At 43.6% G+C, this 18,203-nt stretch overlaps 1 long non-coding RNA gene across 1 annotated transcript; it reads right to left on the bottom strand.

Moving 5' to 3' along the window:
• Positions 1-1,490: 1,490 nt before the first annotated feature.
• Positions 1,491-16,643, bottom strand: LOC122234339. The gene is made up of 3 exons (XR_006212105.1): positions 16,387-16,643; positions 3,526-3,691; positions 1,491-1,839 (listed from the first exon to the last, which is right to left on the bottom strand). It is a non-coding gene; the product is annotated as an uncharacterized LOC122234339 (long non-coding RNA).
• Between the last annotated feature and the right edge of the window lie 1,560 nt (positions 16,644-18,203).

Genomic DNA, 18,203 nt, shown 5'->3' with positions numbered 1-18,203 from the left:
AGGCCCCATCCTCTGCAGCATCATTTCCAGTTTGACCTAGAAGTGCTATTTGTTATCTTACTCTGATTTGCAGTCCAAGCTCTTCCTAATGGTACTCAGCTTCAGCATCTTTTCAACACCATCATCCCTGTGGGTGGCCCTGGGCTGGAAATCAACCTCCCTGAACCCAGAAGTCTCAGTTGTAGTCTCCGAGATTTCTAAATTGAGATGATATAAGTAAAAACCCAACTCAAGGCCCAATTCTTATTATTTGAAACATAAGATTTCAGAAACGGGGATGGCATTTCGGAAGAGCCTTGTAGGTAACTGTGGTGCAGAAGTGGAAACTGAGGCCGAGGAAGGGGGAAGTCTTCCCAATAAGAAAAAGTCAGAAACATCTGCTAGAAAAATGGGTAAAGAACATGAACAGACAATTTAGAGAGGTAACCTAAATGGATGCTAGTATACAAAGAAATGTCCCCACCCATTAGCCATTAGGGAAATCCAGGCCAAAACAAGGAGGAGATACAAATTCAGACTGGCAAACATCAGAACGTTGGAAACCACCAAGTGTCAGGAGGGTGTGGAGGAAATGGGGCTCTCGTGCACCACTGCCGAGTGTAGACTAATACCCTGAAATCCAGCAAGTCCACGCCTGGGCAAGTATCCCAGGGATCTTCCCACGCAACCAAGGATGTTCACTGCAGCTGTTCATGGTAGCTGTGGGAGTAGGAGATAAACAAATGCCCCTCATTGGGAATAGATATGGGATCTATTGGCAAATAGATCCAATATCGGCAAATATTGGCAAAGTATGGGATATTTTGGAATTATGGAATTATTGTGCAGCAGTTCAAAACAATGAAACAGACCAGAGGTCAATACACAAAGGACCTCTGGACCAAATTTGACTTGTTGCCTGTTTTTGTGCAGCTTGGCTCATGAGCGGAGAATGATGATTACATTTTTTAGTGGTGGGGGAATAAAATCAAAAGAATATTTTGTGACACATAAAAATTGTATGAAATTCAAATTTCAGCATCCATGAAGTTTTATTAGAAATACAGCCATACTCATTCATTTATGTATTGTCTGTGGCTGCTTTTGCACTACATCAGCAGACTTGAGTTGCTGCAACAGAGACCATATGGCCTGCAAAGCCTAGAATATTTACAGGTAGCTCTTGACAGTAAAACTTTACTGACTTCTAAACTAGACAAACACAAAGAAACCTGAATGAATCCACAAATGTTATAGCTAAATTTAAAAAGTAAGTATCAGGCCACCTGGCTGGCTCAGTTGGTAGAGAGTCTGACTCTTGATCACAGGGTGGTGAGTTCAAGCCCCACGTTGGGCACAGAGCTTGCTTAAAAAAATAAAAGATGAAAGAGAACAACGACAATAAAGTAAGTATCGGTTTATCCATTCCTGTGTAACAAATTACCAAAAATCCTAATGACTTAAAACAAGATAAACATTTATTATCCTACATAGTTCCTATGGGTCAGGAATTTGGGAATGGCTTGACTGAGTGGTTTTGGCTTGGGATCTATCATGAGAATGCAGTTAAGATGTCGCTGGGGCTGATGTCATCTGAAGGCTTGACTAGGGTTTGAGCATCATTCAAGGTGGTTCACTTACATGGCTGGAAAATTGGTGCTAACTGTTGGCAGGAGGTCTCATTTCCTCTTAGACCTCTCCATAGGTCTGCTTCAGCGTCTTCACACCGTGACAGCTGGCTTCCCTTAAGGTTGGTGACCCAAGAGATGGCAGGGAGGATGTTGCAATGTCTTTTATCACCCAGTCTTGGAAATCACACACTGTTACTCTTGCAATATTCTCTTTTGAGTAGGGTCAGCTCTGTTCAATGCAAGAAGGGACTGCTCAAAGATGTGAATACCAGGAGATTTACTGGGAACCATCTTGGAGGCTGGCTACCACAGTAAGAAATAGAACGTGATCTATAGCCAGATACTTTTTAATTAAAAAACTAAATTCATATTAGCAGGAAACAACACTATATACTTGACAAAGCTACATACAAATTAAAAGATATTTATTAGGGGTTCCTGGGTGGCTCCATCATTGAGCGTCTGACTCTTGATTTCAGCTCAGGTCATGATGTCACAGTTTGTGGGATCAAGCTCCATGTAGGGCTCTGCGTTGACAGCACGGAGCCTGCTTGGGATTCTCTCTCTCCCTTGCTCTGTGCCCCTCCCCTGCTCACCTGTGTGCATGCATGCCCACTCTCTCAAAATAAATAAATAATTAAAACATTAAAATATATTTAATTATATATCTCACGAATTGTGAGATCATGACCTGAGCTGAAGTCGGACACTTAACCAACTGAGCCACCCAGGCACCCCAAAAATATTTTTAAAAAGATATTTATTGAACAGAGTGGGGGAGGAGGGTAATGGAAGTGGAAGATAGGGATAAAAAAAAAAAAAAAGAATGAGTGAGTGAATTAATAAAACCAGAAAGGAATCTTACACAATTAATTCAACTCTCTTTACTCAAGTTCCCCCCTCCCTTGAAAAAAGAGAGAGAGAGATTGAAAAAACAGTTTCCTTGTCCAAGATCACAACCAAGATCACAAGAACCCAGCCTCCCTAACCAAGTCTGTCTCTCTCTGCCACACTCTCCTTCAATTCAGGGTTGACCTGCAGAGACTTCAGAGAGCTCTGGTTCCTGGCTAAGTAGGGAAGATTTTTGCCTGCGGGGAGGGGTGTGGGGACCAGCAGAACTAGCCTGGGAAGAAAAGGCTTAGTTATTACCCAAATAGTGGTGCTGGTGGATTGCTCACCCTTCCTGCCAGGGTTCTGCCTTCTCTGGAGACAAAGGACTCTCACAGCCCAGAGCCCTGTGAACACCCCCAGGTCCAGCCTGTTAGTAGTGGGAGAATTGAAACTCTCATTTCTTTAAAAATATATCCTGGGGCTCTAGGCCTTGTGACTTCTTTTATTTATTTCTTTTTATCTTCATAAGCTCACCAGGTAAGAACTGTTATTTCAAGAAGTGAGTTGAATGGATCATTTCTGTTTTACCTCCCTGTGAAGTCACTCACTCGTCATTTCAGCAAATCCTTATTGAGCATCTACTGTGTGCCAGTACTGGGGATACAGCAATAGACAAAGCTGGCAAAGCCCCTGTCTTCATGAGGGGTGGGAGTAATAGGAACAGACATTCGACAGCAAACAAATAAACAAAAAAAAGTAAAGATAAAGTAAAAGAGGTGAAGGAAAGGAAAATTATTGTGTTATCAGGGAAGACTTGTATTTGAACTGAGATCTGAAGGTGAGAAAGAGCCTGCTCACTGGAATGAAGAGCAATTTACAGCAGGTGTAAAAGCCCTGAGGTGGAATTCAATGTGCTGGGTTTGTGGAGATTAGGGAGGCAGGCAAGGCCCAGATCAGACAGGCCCTCGTAGCCATTTGTCAAAAGAGTTTGGAATTTATTCTGGGCATCAGATGGAACTCACTCCACCATCATTAGTTATATGATCTCAGACAAGTTACTTCACTCCTCTAAGCCTCAGCTTACCTTTCTATAAAGTAGAGTTAATAATTATGTCATTGTAGTAGACAGCCTCTAAAGTCCCCCTACAACAACTGTGCGTCCTGGTGTTCACACCCCATGATTCTGGGCTGATTCGCTTCTAACCAGTACAGTATGGCAGAAGTGATGGTGTAATCATCTCCTCTTCCTGCTGGAAAAAATCACCACAAACATAGCAGCTTAAAACAGCACAAATCTACTACCTTGAAGTTCTGGGGGTCAGACATCTGCGTGGGTCTTACTGGGCTAAAATCAAGTTGTTGGAAGTTCCCGGGGAGAATCCACGTCCTTGCCTTTTCCAGCTTGTAGAAGATGCCTGAATTCTTCAGCTCATGGCCCCTTTCTCCATCTTCACAGGGTATCACTCCAACCTCTGCTCCCATTGTCACCTCTCCTTTTTTGTCACCACTGTCCTGCCTCCCTCTTTCCCATATAAGAACCCCGTGATTACATTGGGACCCATGTGGCCAATGCAGGATAATCTCCCCCACTTTAACTAAATCCTTAACTTTATCTGTTACCTTGCCATGTAAGGTAACAAATTCACAGGTTCTAGGGATTAGGACTTGGACATCTTCGGGGACCATTATTTTGTCTGCCACAGATGGTAGGTCAATTTTGTGATTAGGTAATAAAAGACTGTATCTTTTGTCTCAAGTGTTTTTGTCCCCTACCTCCTTTCCCTTTTTCTTTCTTTCCCCTCCCTTCCTCATTTCCACTCTCTCTCCCTTCCCCCTTTCTTTCTTTCGCTTATCACTTTGGGGGGAGCCAGCTGCCATGACATGAGGCAGCCTTGTGGAAAGGTCTGTGTGGCTAGGAACTGAAACTCCCAGCCAACAGCCAGTGAGGAATGAGGTTTGCCAACAACCATGTTTGTAAGCTTTGAAGTGGGTTCTACAGCCCCAGCCAAGCTTTGTGATTGCTATAGCTCTGGCCAACACTTGACTGCTAAGCAGCAACTAGATTCATGACCCTCAGAAACCATGTGAGAGAGTCGTGATCTCATGGTTGAGAGTTCAAGCCTCACATTGAACTCCATATTGGGCATGGAGCCTACTTTAAAAATACATACACACACACACATACAGACATAAATACACAAACTAAAACTAAAAAGTGCCTGGGTGGCTAAACTAAAGTGCCTGGGTGGCTCAGTCAGTCAAGTATCACTTTTTTAAAAAAAAATTTTTAATGTTTATTTAATTTTGAGAGAGAGAAAGAGACAGAACATTAGTGGGGGATGGGCAGAGAGAGAGGGAGACACAGTATCTGAAGCAGGCTCCAGCCTCTGAGCTACCAGCACAGAGCCTGACATGGGGCTCGAACTCACAAACCACGAGATCATGACCTGAGCCAAAGTCGGACGCTTAACCAAATGAGACACCCAGGCACCCCCTAAGTGTCTGACTCTTGATCTCAGCTCAGGTCTTGATCTCAGGGTCATGAGTTCAAGCCCTGCATTGGGCTCCTACTTAAAGGAAGGAAGGAAGGAAGGAAGGAAGGAAGGAAGGAAGGAAGGAAGGAAGGAAGGAAGGAAGCAAGAAACGAAGGAGCAAGGAAGGAACCATGTGAGAGAATGTTTGTGGTTTAAGCTGCTAAATTTTGGGGTGATTTGTAATGCAGTAATAGATAACAAATACATTCATTCATTGATTCAGCATATATGTATTAAGTACTATACTACGCACCAAGTTGTTTGAGGTGCTGGGAACATAACAGTGAATAAAGCAGAGAAAAATCCCTGCTCTTATGGAGTTTACATACTATCAAGGGGAGATGGACAGCAAACATGGCCAGTTATGTGATCTGTCAGAAGGTGACAATTGCTAGGAGGAAAAAGTAGAGCAGGGTAAGGGAGATAGGCTAGTCAAAGAAAGCTTTGCTGAAAAGGTGCTGTTTGAGCAAAGACTTGAAGGAAATGAGGGAGGAAACCATGCTCTTCATGGGGAAGAGTATTCCAGGTGGAGGGAAGAGCAGGTACAAAGGTCTCGTGGCAGGACAATGCCAAACTCTTAAGAAAAGCAGTATGGAGACCAGTATGATTGAAATGAAGGGTACAGAGGGCAGAGTGGTGGCAGATGATAAGAGAAATGAGGTGGGGATTAAAGTAGATAGTGCATGTTAAGCTTTTTGAACCTAGTAGTTGCTCAATAAATTAAAGCCTTTGTTTTCTTTAAGAAGCTACATTTTATTTTATTTTTTAAAGTAGTCTCTGCATCCAATGTGGGGCTCACACTCACAACCCTGAGATCAAGAGTCACATGCTCTATTGACTGAGCCAGCCAGGTGCTGTGCTACACTTTTTTTTTTTTTTAAATTTGTGAAATAATCTAAGGAGAACACAAAAAAGGAAAGATAATAACATAATGAACACCCATTTAACCATGACCTACTCTAATAAATAAAACCCAAGAGCTACTACTGAAGCCTCCAACATACCTTCCCATATCCCAATCCTCTACCCCAAATATCACTCACTGAATACAGCGTTATCATTCATATACATGGCTTTATATTTTTACTATATGTGTGTATCCATAAAGAATCTCCAGCACTGTTTTTCAGGAAATAAATAAATAAATCTGATAAGGGATGAATATCCAGAATATATAGAGAACTCCTAAAACTCAACAACAACAAAAAACCAAAGAGCCTCAAAATGGACAAAGGACTTGAATAGGCATTTCTCTGAAGAAGATACGTGAATGGCCAATAAGTACATGAAAAGATGTTCAACATCACTAATCATTAGGGAAATGCAAATCAAAACCAAAAAGATACCACTTCACACCCATTAGGATAGCTATTATTAAAAAACAGAAAATAGGGATGCCTGGGTGGCCTGGTGGGTTAAGCTTCTGCCTTTGGCTCAGTTCATAATTTCATGGTTCATGAGTCTGAGCCCCTTCAGCTCAGGTCACGATCTCATGGTTTGTGAGTTCAAACCCCACAGCACAGAGACCGCTTCAGTTCCTCTGTCCCCCTCTCTCTGCCCCTCCCCAACTCGTGTACTCGCGCGCTCTCTCTCACACTGTCTCTCTCTCTCTCTTAAAAATAAATAAACTTAAAAAAAAAACCAGCAAACACGTATTGATGAGGATATGGAGAACTTGGAACCCTTGTGTACTGTTGGTGGGAATGTAAAATGGTATATAGCCTCTGTGAAAAACAGCATAAAGTTTCCTCAAAAAAATTAAAAAATAGGGGTGCCTTGATGACTCAGTTGGTTAAGCGTCCAACTCTTGACATCAGCTCAGGTCATGACCTCACAGTTCGTGAGTTCAAGCCCTGCTGAACTCTGTGCTGACAGCACAGAGCCTGCTTGGGATTCTGTCTCTCTCCCTTTCTGCCCCTCCCCTGTTTGCTTTCTATCTCTCTCTCAAAACAAATAAAAGTAAACTGTAAAAAAATTAAAAAATAGAATTTCCATATGACCCAGCGATTCTACTTTTGGGTATATACCCCAAATAAGTGAAAATAGTCCCAAAAAGATATTTGTACACCTATGTTCATAGCAGCATATTTACAATAGCTAAAACATGGAAGCAACTCAAGTGTCCATCGACCAATGAATGGATTACTGAAATGCAGTATAGACAGCCCCTGTATTATTATTTGGTCTTAAAAATGAAGGAGATTCTGCAATATGCTACAACATGGATGAACTGGAGAGCATTGTGCTAATAATGTGAAATAAGCCAGTCACAAAAACCAAATAGAGAATAATTCCACTTATGTGAGGTATTTAGAGTAGTCAAAATTTAAAGAAAGTATAATGGTAATTGCCAGGGGCTGGAGACAGGGGAGAACAGAGAATTGTTTCCAAATAGGTATTGAGTTTCAGATTTAGAAGATGAAAAGAATTATGGGGATGGATGGTTGGTAATGGGTTGGATGGGGAGGGGATGGCTACATGACAATGGGGATATATTTAATACCATTGAACTGCACACTTAAAAACTGTTAAGATGGCTAATTTTATGTTATTTGTATTTTAACACGATAAAAAAGAGAGAAAAGCAAATCCTGTATATCATATATATTATATCCTCCCTATATATAAGGGTATCATTGGTATATCAATTGTATCACTCTATAATTTATTTTTTTCCACTCAACATGTTATTCCTGAGATTTATCCAGCATGATAAATCTTTTTCCATTCTTTTTGGCTGTATAATATTCCATCGCATGCATATATTATAATTTAATATATTAAAATGTTTTGAAATGATAGCCATGCCATTATCACACCAACAAATTCTCAGTGATTTTTAAATATTATCTATACCCAGTCCATATTAAAATGTCTCCAATTATCTCAAGGATGTCTTTTTACAATTAGTTTATTCAAATCAGGATTCAAACAAGATCTATCCAATATATGTGGCCATATGTCTCTTCAATCTTTCATTCTAAAACAGCCTTTTCTTCTCCTCCCCACCCACACCATTACACAGATGGTTAGAGAAACTGGGACATCTGTTTCACATTCTGGATTTAGCTGTTTGGTTTTTTGCTTGTTTTTGTGTTTTAAAGTTTATTTATTTATTTTGAGGGAGGGAGAGAAAGCACACAAGTGAGGGAAGGGCACAGAGAGAGGGGGAGAGAGAGAGAATCTTAAGCAAGCTCCACACTGACAGCACAGAGCCTGACACGGGCTTGATCCCATGAACCGTGAGATCATGACCTGAGCTGAAATCTTGAGTTGGATGCTTAACTGACTGGGCTACCCAGACACCCCCAACCACCCTTTTTTTTTAATGTTTATTTATTTTGAGAGAGAGAGAGCATGAGTGAGGGAGGAGCAGAGAGGAAGAGACAGAGAGAGCGAGAGATAATCCCAAGCAGTCTCTGTGCTGTCAGTGCACAGCTTGACTCAGGGGTCAAACTCATGAACTGTGAGATCATGACCAGAGCCTAAATCAAAAGTTGACCTGAAACTAAATCAAGAGTCAGACACTTATCTGACTGAGCTACCCAGGCATCCTAGCTGGTTGCTTCTGACAGTGTCTTGATCAGATTCAGTTTTGTTGGGGAGATAAAGGGAAGTACAGGAAACTCATGTAGCCCAGTGACCAAACCTCGTGTCACCAATATGCTACAAGTCTACAAGATGGGCTTCCTGATAATGATGTAATGGGAAATAGATAACAAGGGCTGTTATCTATTTTACCAAAAGTGATGTCACTTGGGGTGCCCGGGTGGCTCAGTCGGGTAAGCGTCTGACTCGGTTTCGGCTCAGGTCATGATCTCAGGGTTGGTGGGTTGGAGCCCTGCATCGGGCTCCACACTGCCACTGCTGTTAAGGGCCTGCTTGGAATTCTCTTTCTCGTCCCTCTCTCTGCCTCTCCCCTGCTCGAATGTTCTAAGTAAAAAAACTTAAAAAAAAAAAAAAAAAAGTGTACCTGAATCTAATTATGAAGAATAAATAGGACAAATTCAGATTGTGGAGTTTTCTACAACTTGTTTGGATTCTTCAAAAATGTCATAAAAGAAAAAATGAGATGAACATTGATCAGATCTTGGATCACAAACAAAACAAAACTACAGCTATACAGGACATAACTGGACAAATTGCGGAAATTTAAATGTATATAAATGTGGAGTTTCTTAGATGTGATAACGGCATTGTAGCTATATGGGAGAATGTCCTTGTTGTTAGGAGACACAGGCTTAAGTATTTAGGGGTAAAATGTCAGAATGTCTGCAAGTAACTGTCAAATGATTTAGCCAAAAATAAAATATATGTGTGTATATAAATAACCTGGTAAGGTGTATTGACAATTGATGAATACAGATGAAAGGTATAAGGATATTTATTCATTGCAGTTTTTAAAACATTGCTATTGGTTTGAATTTTTCTTAAAGAAAAAGTTGTGGGAAGAAAAAAAAAAACCCTCCTTTGCTCTCAGAACTGCTGGGCACCCTCTGCATTATTACCACAGGGGCGCCTTGGATTTGCGAGTCTTCACCATAGCTGACATTGACGCCAATCTCTTTTATTGCCGAGCGCTCCCCCCCCCCCCCCCGCCCCCCGGCGCCAACCCACTCCCGTTGCAAGAGCCATGGTTAGAAGCCCCAAGAGCCCGGATCCTATCACTTCCAGGCTGCTAAATTCCAAACACTAGAGGAGGAAGAAAAGAAGAGGAAGGCCCTGACGGTCCCCTGGCACCCTCTGCGGTCCGGCACCGCCCCCTGGTGGCCGCCAGCATGCGCGCGGCGTGGGTGCCGGGAGGTGGGCACTTCCGGGGAAAGATTCCGCCCACCCCCCCCAACCCCCCAGACTAGCGCCCTCGCAACCCCAGCCTGTTCACCCTGGGACTGCACATTTTAAAGAACACCAACTACGTGCCCAGCATGGTGCAAAGTGCTTAAAAGATGTTATCTCGCTTAAGTCTCACATCATTGGCCCTTACAGGTGTGAGTATGGCAGGCCCCATTTTAAGGACAAAGTGAGGTGCAGAGAGGGGAGGGGAAGTGCACAAAGACTGCAAGGCTAATGTCACATTTTTTCTTTCTCTTTCGTTTCATTTCTTTCTTTCTCTTTCTTTCTTTCTTTTTCTAAATTTACTTTTGAGAGAGAGTGTGAGTGAGCAAGGGGCAGAGAAAGCGAGAATGCAGAGCCCAAAGCAGGACTCAAGACCTGAGCCAAGTCACATGCTTAACCGACTGAACCACCCAGGCTCCCCTAGTGTCACATTTTCTAACTCAGGTCCAATGCCCATTACACTGTGTGCCCATTACAGCCCAGTTGATTCCAATGATGGTGACGTGATGATAGTTACCACAAAATAATAGCAAGATAACCTACAGCGCTTTGAGCCATGCACTGTGGGACATTAACACATTTAGTCTACAATAGCCCCAGGGGGTAGGTTCTACTAATATGCCCATTTTACAGTTGAGGAAATTGAGGTACAGAGAGTATTAAGAAATTTGTCCCAGGGCACCTGGGTGGCTCAGTCAGTTAAGTGTCCAACTCTTGATTTGGGCACAAGTCATGATCTCATGGTTTGTGAGATGGAGCCTCACATCAGGCTCTATGCTGACAGCGGGGAGCCTGCTTGGGATTCTCTCTCTTCCTCTCTCTCTCTCAAAATAAATACATTTTTTAACTTAAAAAAAAAGAAAAGAAAAGAAAGAAATTCATCCCAGGTAGCTCAGAGAGTAAAGAGTACTGTGAAGGCATCAGGAGACGTGGAATTGTCCAATGGCTCTGTTCATAAATCTTTACTGCACACCTACTAGGTGCAGGCCCCTGAGCTGAGGCCTGAGTGCAGCACAGAGGAGGACTAAACAATGCTAGCACAATGAAGCATGAGAAACTACAGAGCAAGTCTAAACACCAGAAATCTATTATTGAAAATGAGATCCTCAATGAGGAAAATGGTTTAGGATCAGCCGGAAATAAAAGTAAACACGAACAAGTGACCACTTCTGGGGGAGAAGAGGATAGTTTAAGTAAATATAAACACTGTCACTGCAACATGCCAGCAGGGATAACACAATGGTAACACCTAATTTGAGGCTTGGCTGAGCATTTGCTTTGAAGAAAAGTAAAAGGCGCTGCCATTCTCCTGAGAAATTCGGAAAAGGAGTAGTATTTTAGACACGAATTAAAATTCCTACTCCTAATAAACAGAATCTAGCGATTCAATCTGACTTTCAGAGAAGGCCATTAGACCACCACCTACAACCAACTCCTCCTGCTCCAAGCCTGGGGCCTCAAGAATCCCCTCCCTGGTTCTAGGAAAGTCCACTGTTCTCTGGCCCAGCCGCCTACCTTCTCCCTCCCTCGGGTGCCTCCCAAGCTGGCTGCTGAGCACGTCTCCTTAGGAAGGTTCCAGACTTGGGGCCGCCGGTTCATTGCCAGAGACACACCCCTTCCTTACCCGGGTGAGACCCCAGGGCGAAGGGACTGTCGCAGGAGGCCAGGTCTAGGGCCCACCGTGGGCTGCCGCTGGGACTGGAGCACTCTCAGGGCCAGCCCAGCGCTGCCCCTCTCTGCCCACACATTTTTCTCTTTTCTTGTAGACATTTTGTAAAAAAATGAAGAACATAAAGCTTTATCATTTTCATTAACCACCCCCCCCCCACTTTATTAAGGTATGATGGGCATACTTTAGCTGTACATAATGTTTACAACATGTTGTTTGGGTACCATTTTTTTATTGAAGTATAATTAACATACAACGTTTTATCAGTTTCAGGTGTACAGCATAGTGATTCAGTGCTCACCAGGATTAGTGTAGTCACCATGCAACATTATTACAATATTACTGAATATATTCCTTATGCTGTACTTTCCATTTCCCTTAGCTTATAACTGGAAGTTTGTACCTCTTAATCCTCTTTACCTATTTTGCCCATTCCACCCCCCACCCACCTCCCCTCTGGCAACCACAGATTTGTTCTCTGCATTTAAGAGCGTGGAGTATCATTTTCATTCTTGCCATTCTTGTTACTATTTTGGTCTGTATCATCCATGAAATGTTGTTTGGACATATCTGAGGGAGAGATAAGGCTGGAAAAATTGGCTAAGAGTTTGAATAAACTGGAGAAGAGTGTTTGAAAAACAAAACAAATACAGCTTCCCCTAAAAGTAGCTGTAGTTTTGATAACCTAGATTAGCAGGGCTCAAAGTGTGGTCCCTGGACCAGCAGTGTCGGCATCAACTGCAGATTTTTTAGATCTGCAAATGCTCTGGAAGAGATCTGCTGAATAAGAAAACAGCAGGCTGGAGCCCAGAAATCTGTTTCAACCAGTGCTCCAAGAGATTCTGATGCGTGTTCAAATTTGAAAACCACTCTACTACACAATAACCAAATCTCCTGTGAATTCAGTCATATTTTAAAAATGAATTTATATTTCCCTAGCCATAACAACAACTTCTATCTGAGACACTATGGAAAGAGGAGCCTGGAAAATGCCTGGTGTGGGGACAGAGTTTTCCCACCCAGAATTTCTCCTGGAGGTAACAAGTAGTATGAGTTACAGGCACCCAGATGGGTTGGGCAATGTCAAGGGTGTGGTTCCTTAATCCCCACCCCCCACAAAGTGTTTGTAATGAAACTGGAAAATAAAATGAAAGTGGAAAAGGACCAAAAATGTCCTTCCTGAGCCTGGCTAAAGGTAGGAGTGGATGGGCATGGAGGAAAGGGTTACTGTAGTTTGTGCAAGATCTCCCTTAACTGAACACCCTTGAGCTCCCAGGAGGGGTCCCCTGGGTGTTTTTTAGACTCCCACCCCTCTGTCACTTGTCTTCCTCTCTTCATCCCTTTCAGGTCTCCTTTTGATCACCCTGGGGCCCATTTTCCCTGGCTCCATCTTTTTACTCTCTACCTTTTCCTGCACCCCACCACACACAAGCTCCTGGGTCTCCAGCTGCTGACTCTTCAGCACAGAGAGCACAGAAGTCATCACCTCCTTTTGATCCCTACATAACCCTTCACGGACTTCAGGGGCAGAGGGCAGAAGCGGTGCAGGTGAAGGAGGATGTGCAGAATCCTGCTAGGCCTAGAAGGAGAGGGGGACCCCTGTAGGGCCTGCAGGGGTTCATAAAGCTCCCCAATTTGGAAGCCGTTTTTGTCCCAAGGAAAGGCCACAAAGCCACTACCTTTTGGGGAGGCTCACCACTGCTGTTCTGCTGGGTCTTTGAGTCAGTGAAGTCACCCCCACCTCTGGCTGGATCCCTGAGCCAAGAAATGCCACTGACCTGGCAACCTTTGGGGAATGTCACACACTAAAAGGGGAGGCAAATAAGTACTCCTTTTCTCTCCCTGCCTTTGGCTGTTTCCTTGCTGGACTCCTGTGCCTTTGCCCGCCACTCTTATGGACACAGGGACTATTTCTGGGCAGAGGCGTTGTAGGTGAAAGCCACTCCTTTCCAGAAGCTGCAGAATTTCTTCCAGATCAAGTTGGGATAGTGAGGCAGGGTGTCTGTGGCTGTGGAATCCTGGGATTTCTCTAGGCCAGGGCTGGCATCCAGCCCATTACCCAGGTCACAAGTTCCGGTTCAAGCCTGGGTCTCAGATGAAACTTCATCTGTCCACTGACTCCCACAAATAAGAGTCAAATTGCCCATGGTGACTCCTCAGCTGGATTTGCTACATTTGTGGATATTCAGAAGGCTCTTGACATGTTTTTTTCTCACCTTATGAATTAATGAAATATTTTTATTTTGTTCTTTCCATTAGCTTGTTAGACACCTGTGAGGTTTTATTTTGTTTTGACCATTCTTTCAGTATTTACTCTTTAAAGGTAAAATGCTTTTTCCTTTTGCTGTTTTTAATGTTTTCTAGTCTTTTTCAACCGTTTTACAATTATGTGACTAGTACAGTCAATTGTCTCTGTGGGAGAGGAGGCACTGAGAATGCTGGGCTTGCCTCAGTGAACAACCCTTCTCTTTGGTATCTTGGATCCTCAGTTCCTGCTGCTTTGGGAGCTCTCTAATGCCTTCAAATATATATATATATATTATATATATATATATATATTTGTATTTTATCCATCTCTTCTAGCTATCTCTAGTAGACGTGTTAGTTTATGACACGCTATTCTGTTAACACTAGAAATGGAAGCATCACTGTCTTGAATTTTAATTCTGTATGTTTATTTTTTTTAATGTTTATTTTTGAGAGAGAGAGAGAGAGAGAGAGAGCGAGAGAGCGCACAAGTGGGGGGGGGGTGGTGCGGAGAGAGAGGGAGACAGATGACCCCAAGCAGGCTCAATGCTGACAGCAGAGAGTCCGATGTGGGGCTCGAACTCACAAACCCTGAGATCATGACCTGAGCTGAAGTCAGACACTCAACTGACTGAGCCACCCAGGTGCCCCTAATTCTGTAATGTTTAAAGACATATAAATAATACTGTTGTTTTGTACACTTAATTATTTATTCACATATGATCACTTTCTTTGGGCTTGATTCTTTCTTATGTCTCTGACCATCCATCTGGGATTATCTTCCCTTTGTCTGAAATACAGCCTTTACAACTTCATTTAGGGTCTGCTCATGATGAAATTCCTGTTTTTAGCTGCATAAATAGGTCCCCATTCCTGAAAGATTTTTGCTATACACAGAGTTCTAATTAGGCACATATTTTAAGTGAAGATTTCATTCCTCACTCAAGTGGCTTCCCTTAATGCTACTGGGAAGTCAGATGTTACATCTCTGAAGTTAATTGATCTTTTTGTCTAATTGTTTTAAGATTTTATGTACCTTTTATATTCTTTAACCATGATGTGTATAGTTGTGGACTTATTTTTATTTATACTCTTTTGAGTTTCATTTGGCTTCTTGAATCTGGAGCTTGGTAGGTCTTTCATCAGTTCTGGAAAACTCATAGCCATTAACTCCAAATATTTCTTATTTTCCTCTGGAATCTAATTAAACTTATGTTGGGCTTTCCTACCCAAAGGTTTCATGTGTCTTACTTTGTCTTGTCCCTTCTTCTTCTGTCTCTTCATCTCACTGTCTCTGCCCACCAGTTTCTGGACAATTTCTTCCTAACCATATTCCAGTTGATTCTCTTTTATGTGTAATTTGCTGTTAAAAAAGTTGTTTCATTTTTTTTTTCCAAAGGTCAATCTTTTTAATTTTTTTTTTTTTAACATTTATTTATTTTTGAGAGACAGAGACAGAGCATGAGCAGGGAAGGGGCAGAGAGAGAGGGAGACACAGAATCCAAAGCAGGCTCCAAGCTGTCAGCGCAGAGCCCGACGCGGGGCTCCAACTCACAAACCGCAAGTTCATGACCTGAGCCAAAGTCGGACGCTTAACCAACTGAGCCACCGAGGCGCTCCAAGTTGTTTCATTTTTAATTAGCTATTTTTTAAAGTTGTTTGGTCACTTTTCCAAACCTACTAGATGAATTTTTTAAGCTTTTTTGGTTTTGTAGGTATTTTCTAGTTTTTTTTTTTTTTAATAACTCTTTAAAAATACTAAAAATTGCTATTTTATACTCTGATAAACAATTCTAGTATTTGGAGTTTTTGCGTATTTGTTGTGCGTTATTTCTGTATGTTCTCTTTCATGATGTCCTACATCTTTGTGTATCTGGTTATCCTTGAGAATGTGCTGGGTTACTAAGAAAAGGGCTGTGTGTGAATACTCTGATGTCTGAGATGACAATACCTTTCTCTAAGGGTCATTTTCATTTGCTTCTGTCAACACGTGGACACAACACTAGTGTGGTAAATACTGAAGGTTGAGATTCCTTTACACGTCCAAGATAACCTGAATTTGGGAGACATGTCTGCGCCAGGGCCTTTTTATCTCAACATTTACTTGAGGGTACCTACATTTGGGGGTCCCTGTTCAAATGTGGGGTGATTATTCAGACTCCCAACTTTCAGCACTTTTATACTTGTACCCCTTATACTGCAAGTCCACCAATCTTACAGCTGGAATTGTCAGTTGTCTTCTTCCATCAGCAAATGCCTTCAGGCAAAAGCAGCTTGAGTGACGGATTTATGAAGTCAGTCTGTTTCATCTCCCGGAGTTTGATTCCTAATTCTTCACTCTTCTTGTTAGCTCTTTTGAATGCTGTCGTTTTTCAACATTTCAACCAGCTCAGGTTATTTTGTATGTTAGAGTTGGTCCTAATTACCTAGACTACCATTATTGGGAGTGTGGCCCTTCACTCAAGGCTTTATTATTCTCCCTCCAGCCTGCCTGCACAGGACCGCTCCTATCCAGAGTTAGGGAGAAAGGAGAGCGGAAGAGGAGATGGCGTCTCTCTTTTTACAGCCTTGTTTCAGGGGAGCAGAAACTTACACTTCCTCAGGAAGAGCCACATTTTCTCAGAGAGATAAGATATGGTTACCTGGTTTCTCCACTTACCTACTCAATCCCATTTGGTTGAACTTATCCCCATTTTGTCGGGTAGGTCACATGATCGGAAACGGTCGTGCTATTAGGGCGAAGCGCGGGGAGAAGAGGGGCGGGGCCTGGCCTGGGGTTTTCTGGTCATGGGACTCCCGTGGCTGGTGGCGGCCACTGGAAGAGGGTAGCCTAGCCCCGGGAGCGGGACGCTGGGCACAGGTCGCGAACGCCCTTGCTCCTTTGCACTCCGCGCACACAGCGCGATGGCCACGCCGACGCAGACTGGAACTGAGTGTGCCGGTGTCAGCGGCGGATGACGTCAGATACGGTGGCATAAGTGCGCCGACGCGAAGGCTTTCGGGGAATGTAGTCTCCAGCCGCGCCACGCGTCTCGGCAGGCGGAGGCCCTCTTGGTGCGCGTACTCACCCCGCTTCCCACTTAGCGCCCGTAAAATGTGAGGGGACGCAAGTGGGCCTCCTTTGACCTCTTTAAAAGGGCACACTTAGCTCTTCCTATTACTAATTCGAAATTTGGTGGTACAAACCCTTCTAACCTGCCTTCTCACCGCCGCCACGCTGTCACATCCCCTTTTAAGATGCTTAACCTGAGGGAAAGCCAATTTGTGCTTACTAATGGATATTGAAACTTACAGTCTAGCCCTGTTTAAAACTCCAAACTCATACCTTACTCTCAGATGGCCGAATGCCCTGCCTGTTCCGCGCATGGGTGAGGGGAGAGTGAAGGAGAAAGAAGATGCCCGTTTGCTGCGTTAGGTCCTGTTTGGGGGCCGGTGGCCTGCCCTCATCGGGAGATGGGCACCTGTCTGGGCGCGGCATTCAACTTCGCCCCAGTCCCAAGTGTTCATTCACAGCGGGCGGTCTCTCATCTCTTTGGCCCCATGCAGTGCTTGCATTTTTTTTAACCCCTTGGCAGATGGGTCATCCTAGCTTGGTGCGGCAGTCACTGGGTCACAGCCCTATGGCTCCTGCCATCCTATTTTCCTTCCCTCTTCTGAGACCCCCAGGCACTGAGAAAAGATTTGCCGCGGTTTTCGAGAACCGCCCCCAGCTTCTTGTTTGGTTAGCTCCCCATTCATTCTCAAGGGTCTTGGTTTCAATGGTCAATTTATATAGTCACCCTCTTCAGCGTCTAGTGAAATCCTGCCTTGGGATCTTTGGCAGCAAAGAAAACAGTTGGAGTGGCCTTATCCCTTGCTTCCTAGGCACAACATGAACTCGGACCCTTAGAGGGCTTCATGATCTGCTGGTAGGGGCTACTCCAGCAGCAGCCGCCCCTCCTTCAGAAATCTCGTTTCGCCCCTGCCTGTGTTTTGTTCCTCCCCACCCCCTCACCACCGCATATACACTCTTCAGAGGTAGGTACACGGCAAGCTCTCCCAAGAAGGGGGCCTGTGGTTTGCTGGAGTTGGAGCCACCAAGCTCCAAGGATTTCTGACGTCCCCAATATCTCCAGTTATTCTCTTGGTGTCGGAGTCCCCCCCACCCCTCCCCATCCTATGGAAAGGGCAGAGGCCTTCACCCCAGGGCTATAAGGCCCCTCTCCTCTGGATCTGAACCTAGTTATATGGTAACATGTCAGTGGAGGCCCAAGAGCAAGAGGTTGTGTGAATCTTAAACCTCCTAGAGTCTCCTGTGGGACAGGGTGTCCGAGCCTTGTGGTACCCTTTAGAATGCAGAACACGAGATTTTGCCTTTGGGGTTTTATCAGCAACTCCCAGCCAACAGAAAAGTTCCTGTCAAAATCCTGTGATAACTCTTCTGAAAACAAGCACTAAAATTCAAGAGCAAATGCTAATTGCTAGTTTCTTAATGCA

This window comes from Panthera tigris, chromosome E2 (assembly GCF_018350195.1).
Source record: "Panthera tigris isolate Pti1 chromosome E2, P.tigris_Pti1_mat1.1, whole genome shotgun sequence".
In the NCBI taxonomy this organism is placed as follows: domain Eukaryota; kingdom Metazoa; phylum Chordata; class Mammalia; order Carnivora; family Felidae; genus Panthera; species Panthera tigris.
The sequence above is the reverse complement of the archived record's forward strand: the minus strand, read 5'-3'. Positions and strand labels throughout refer to the sequence as shown.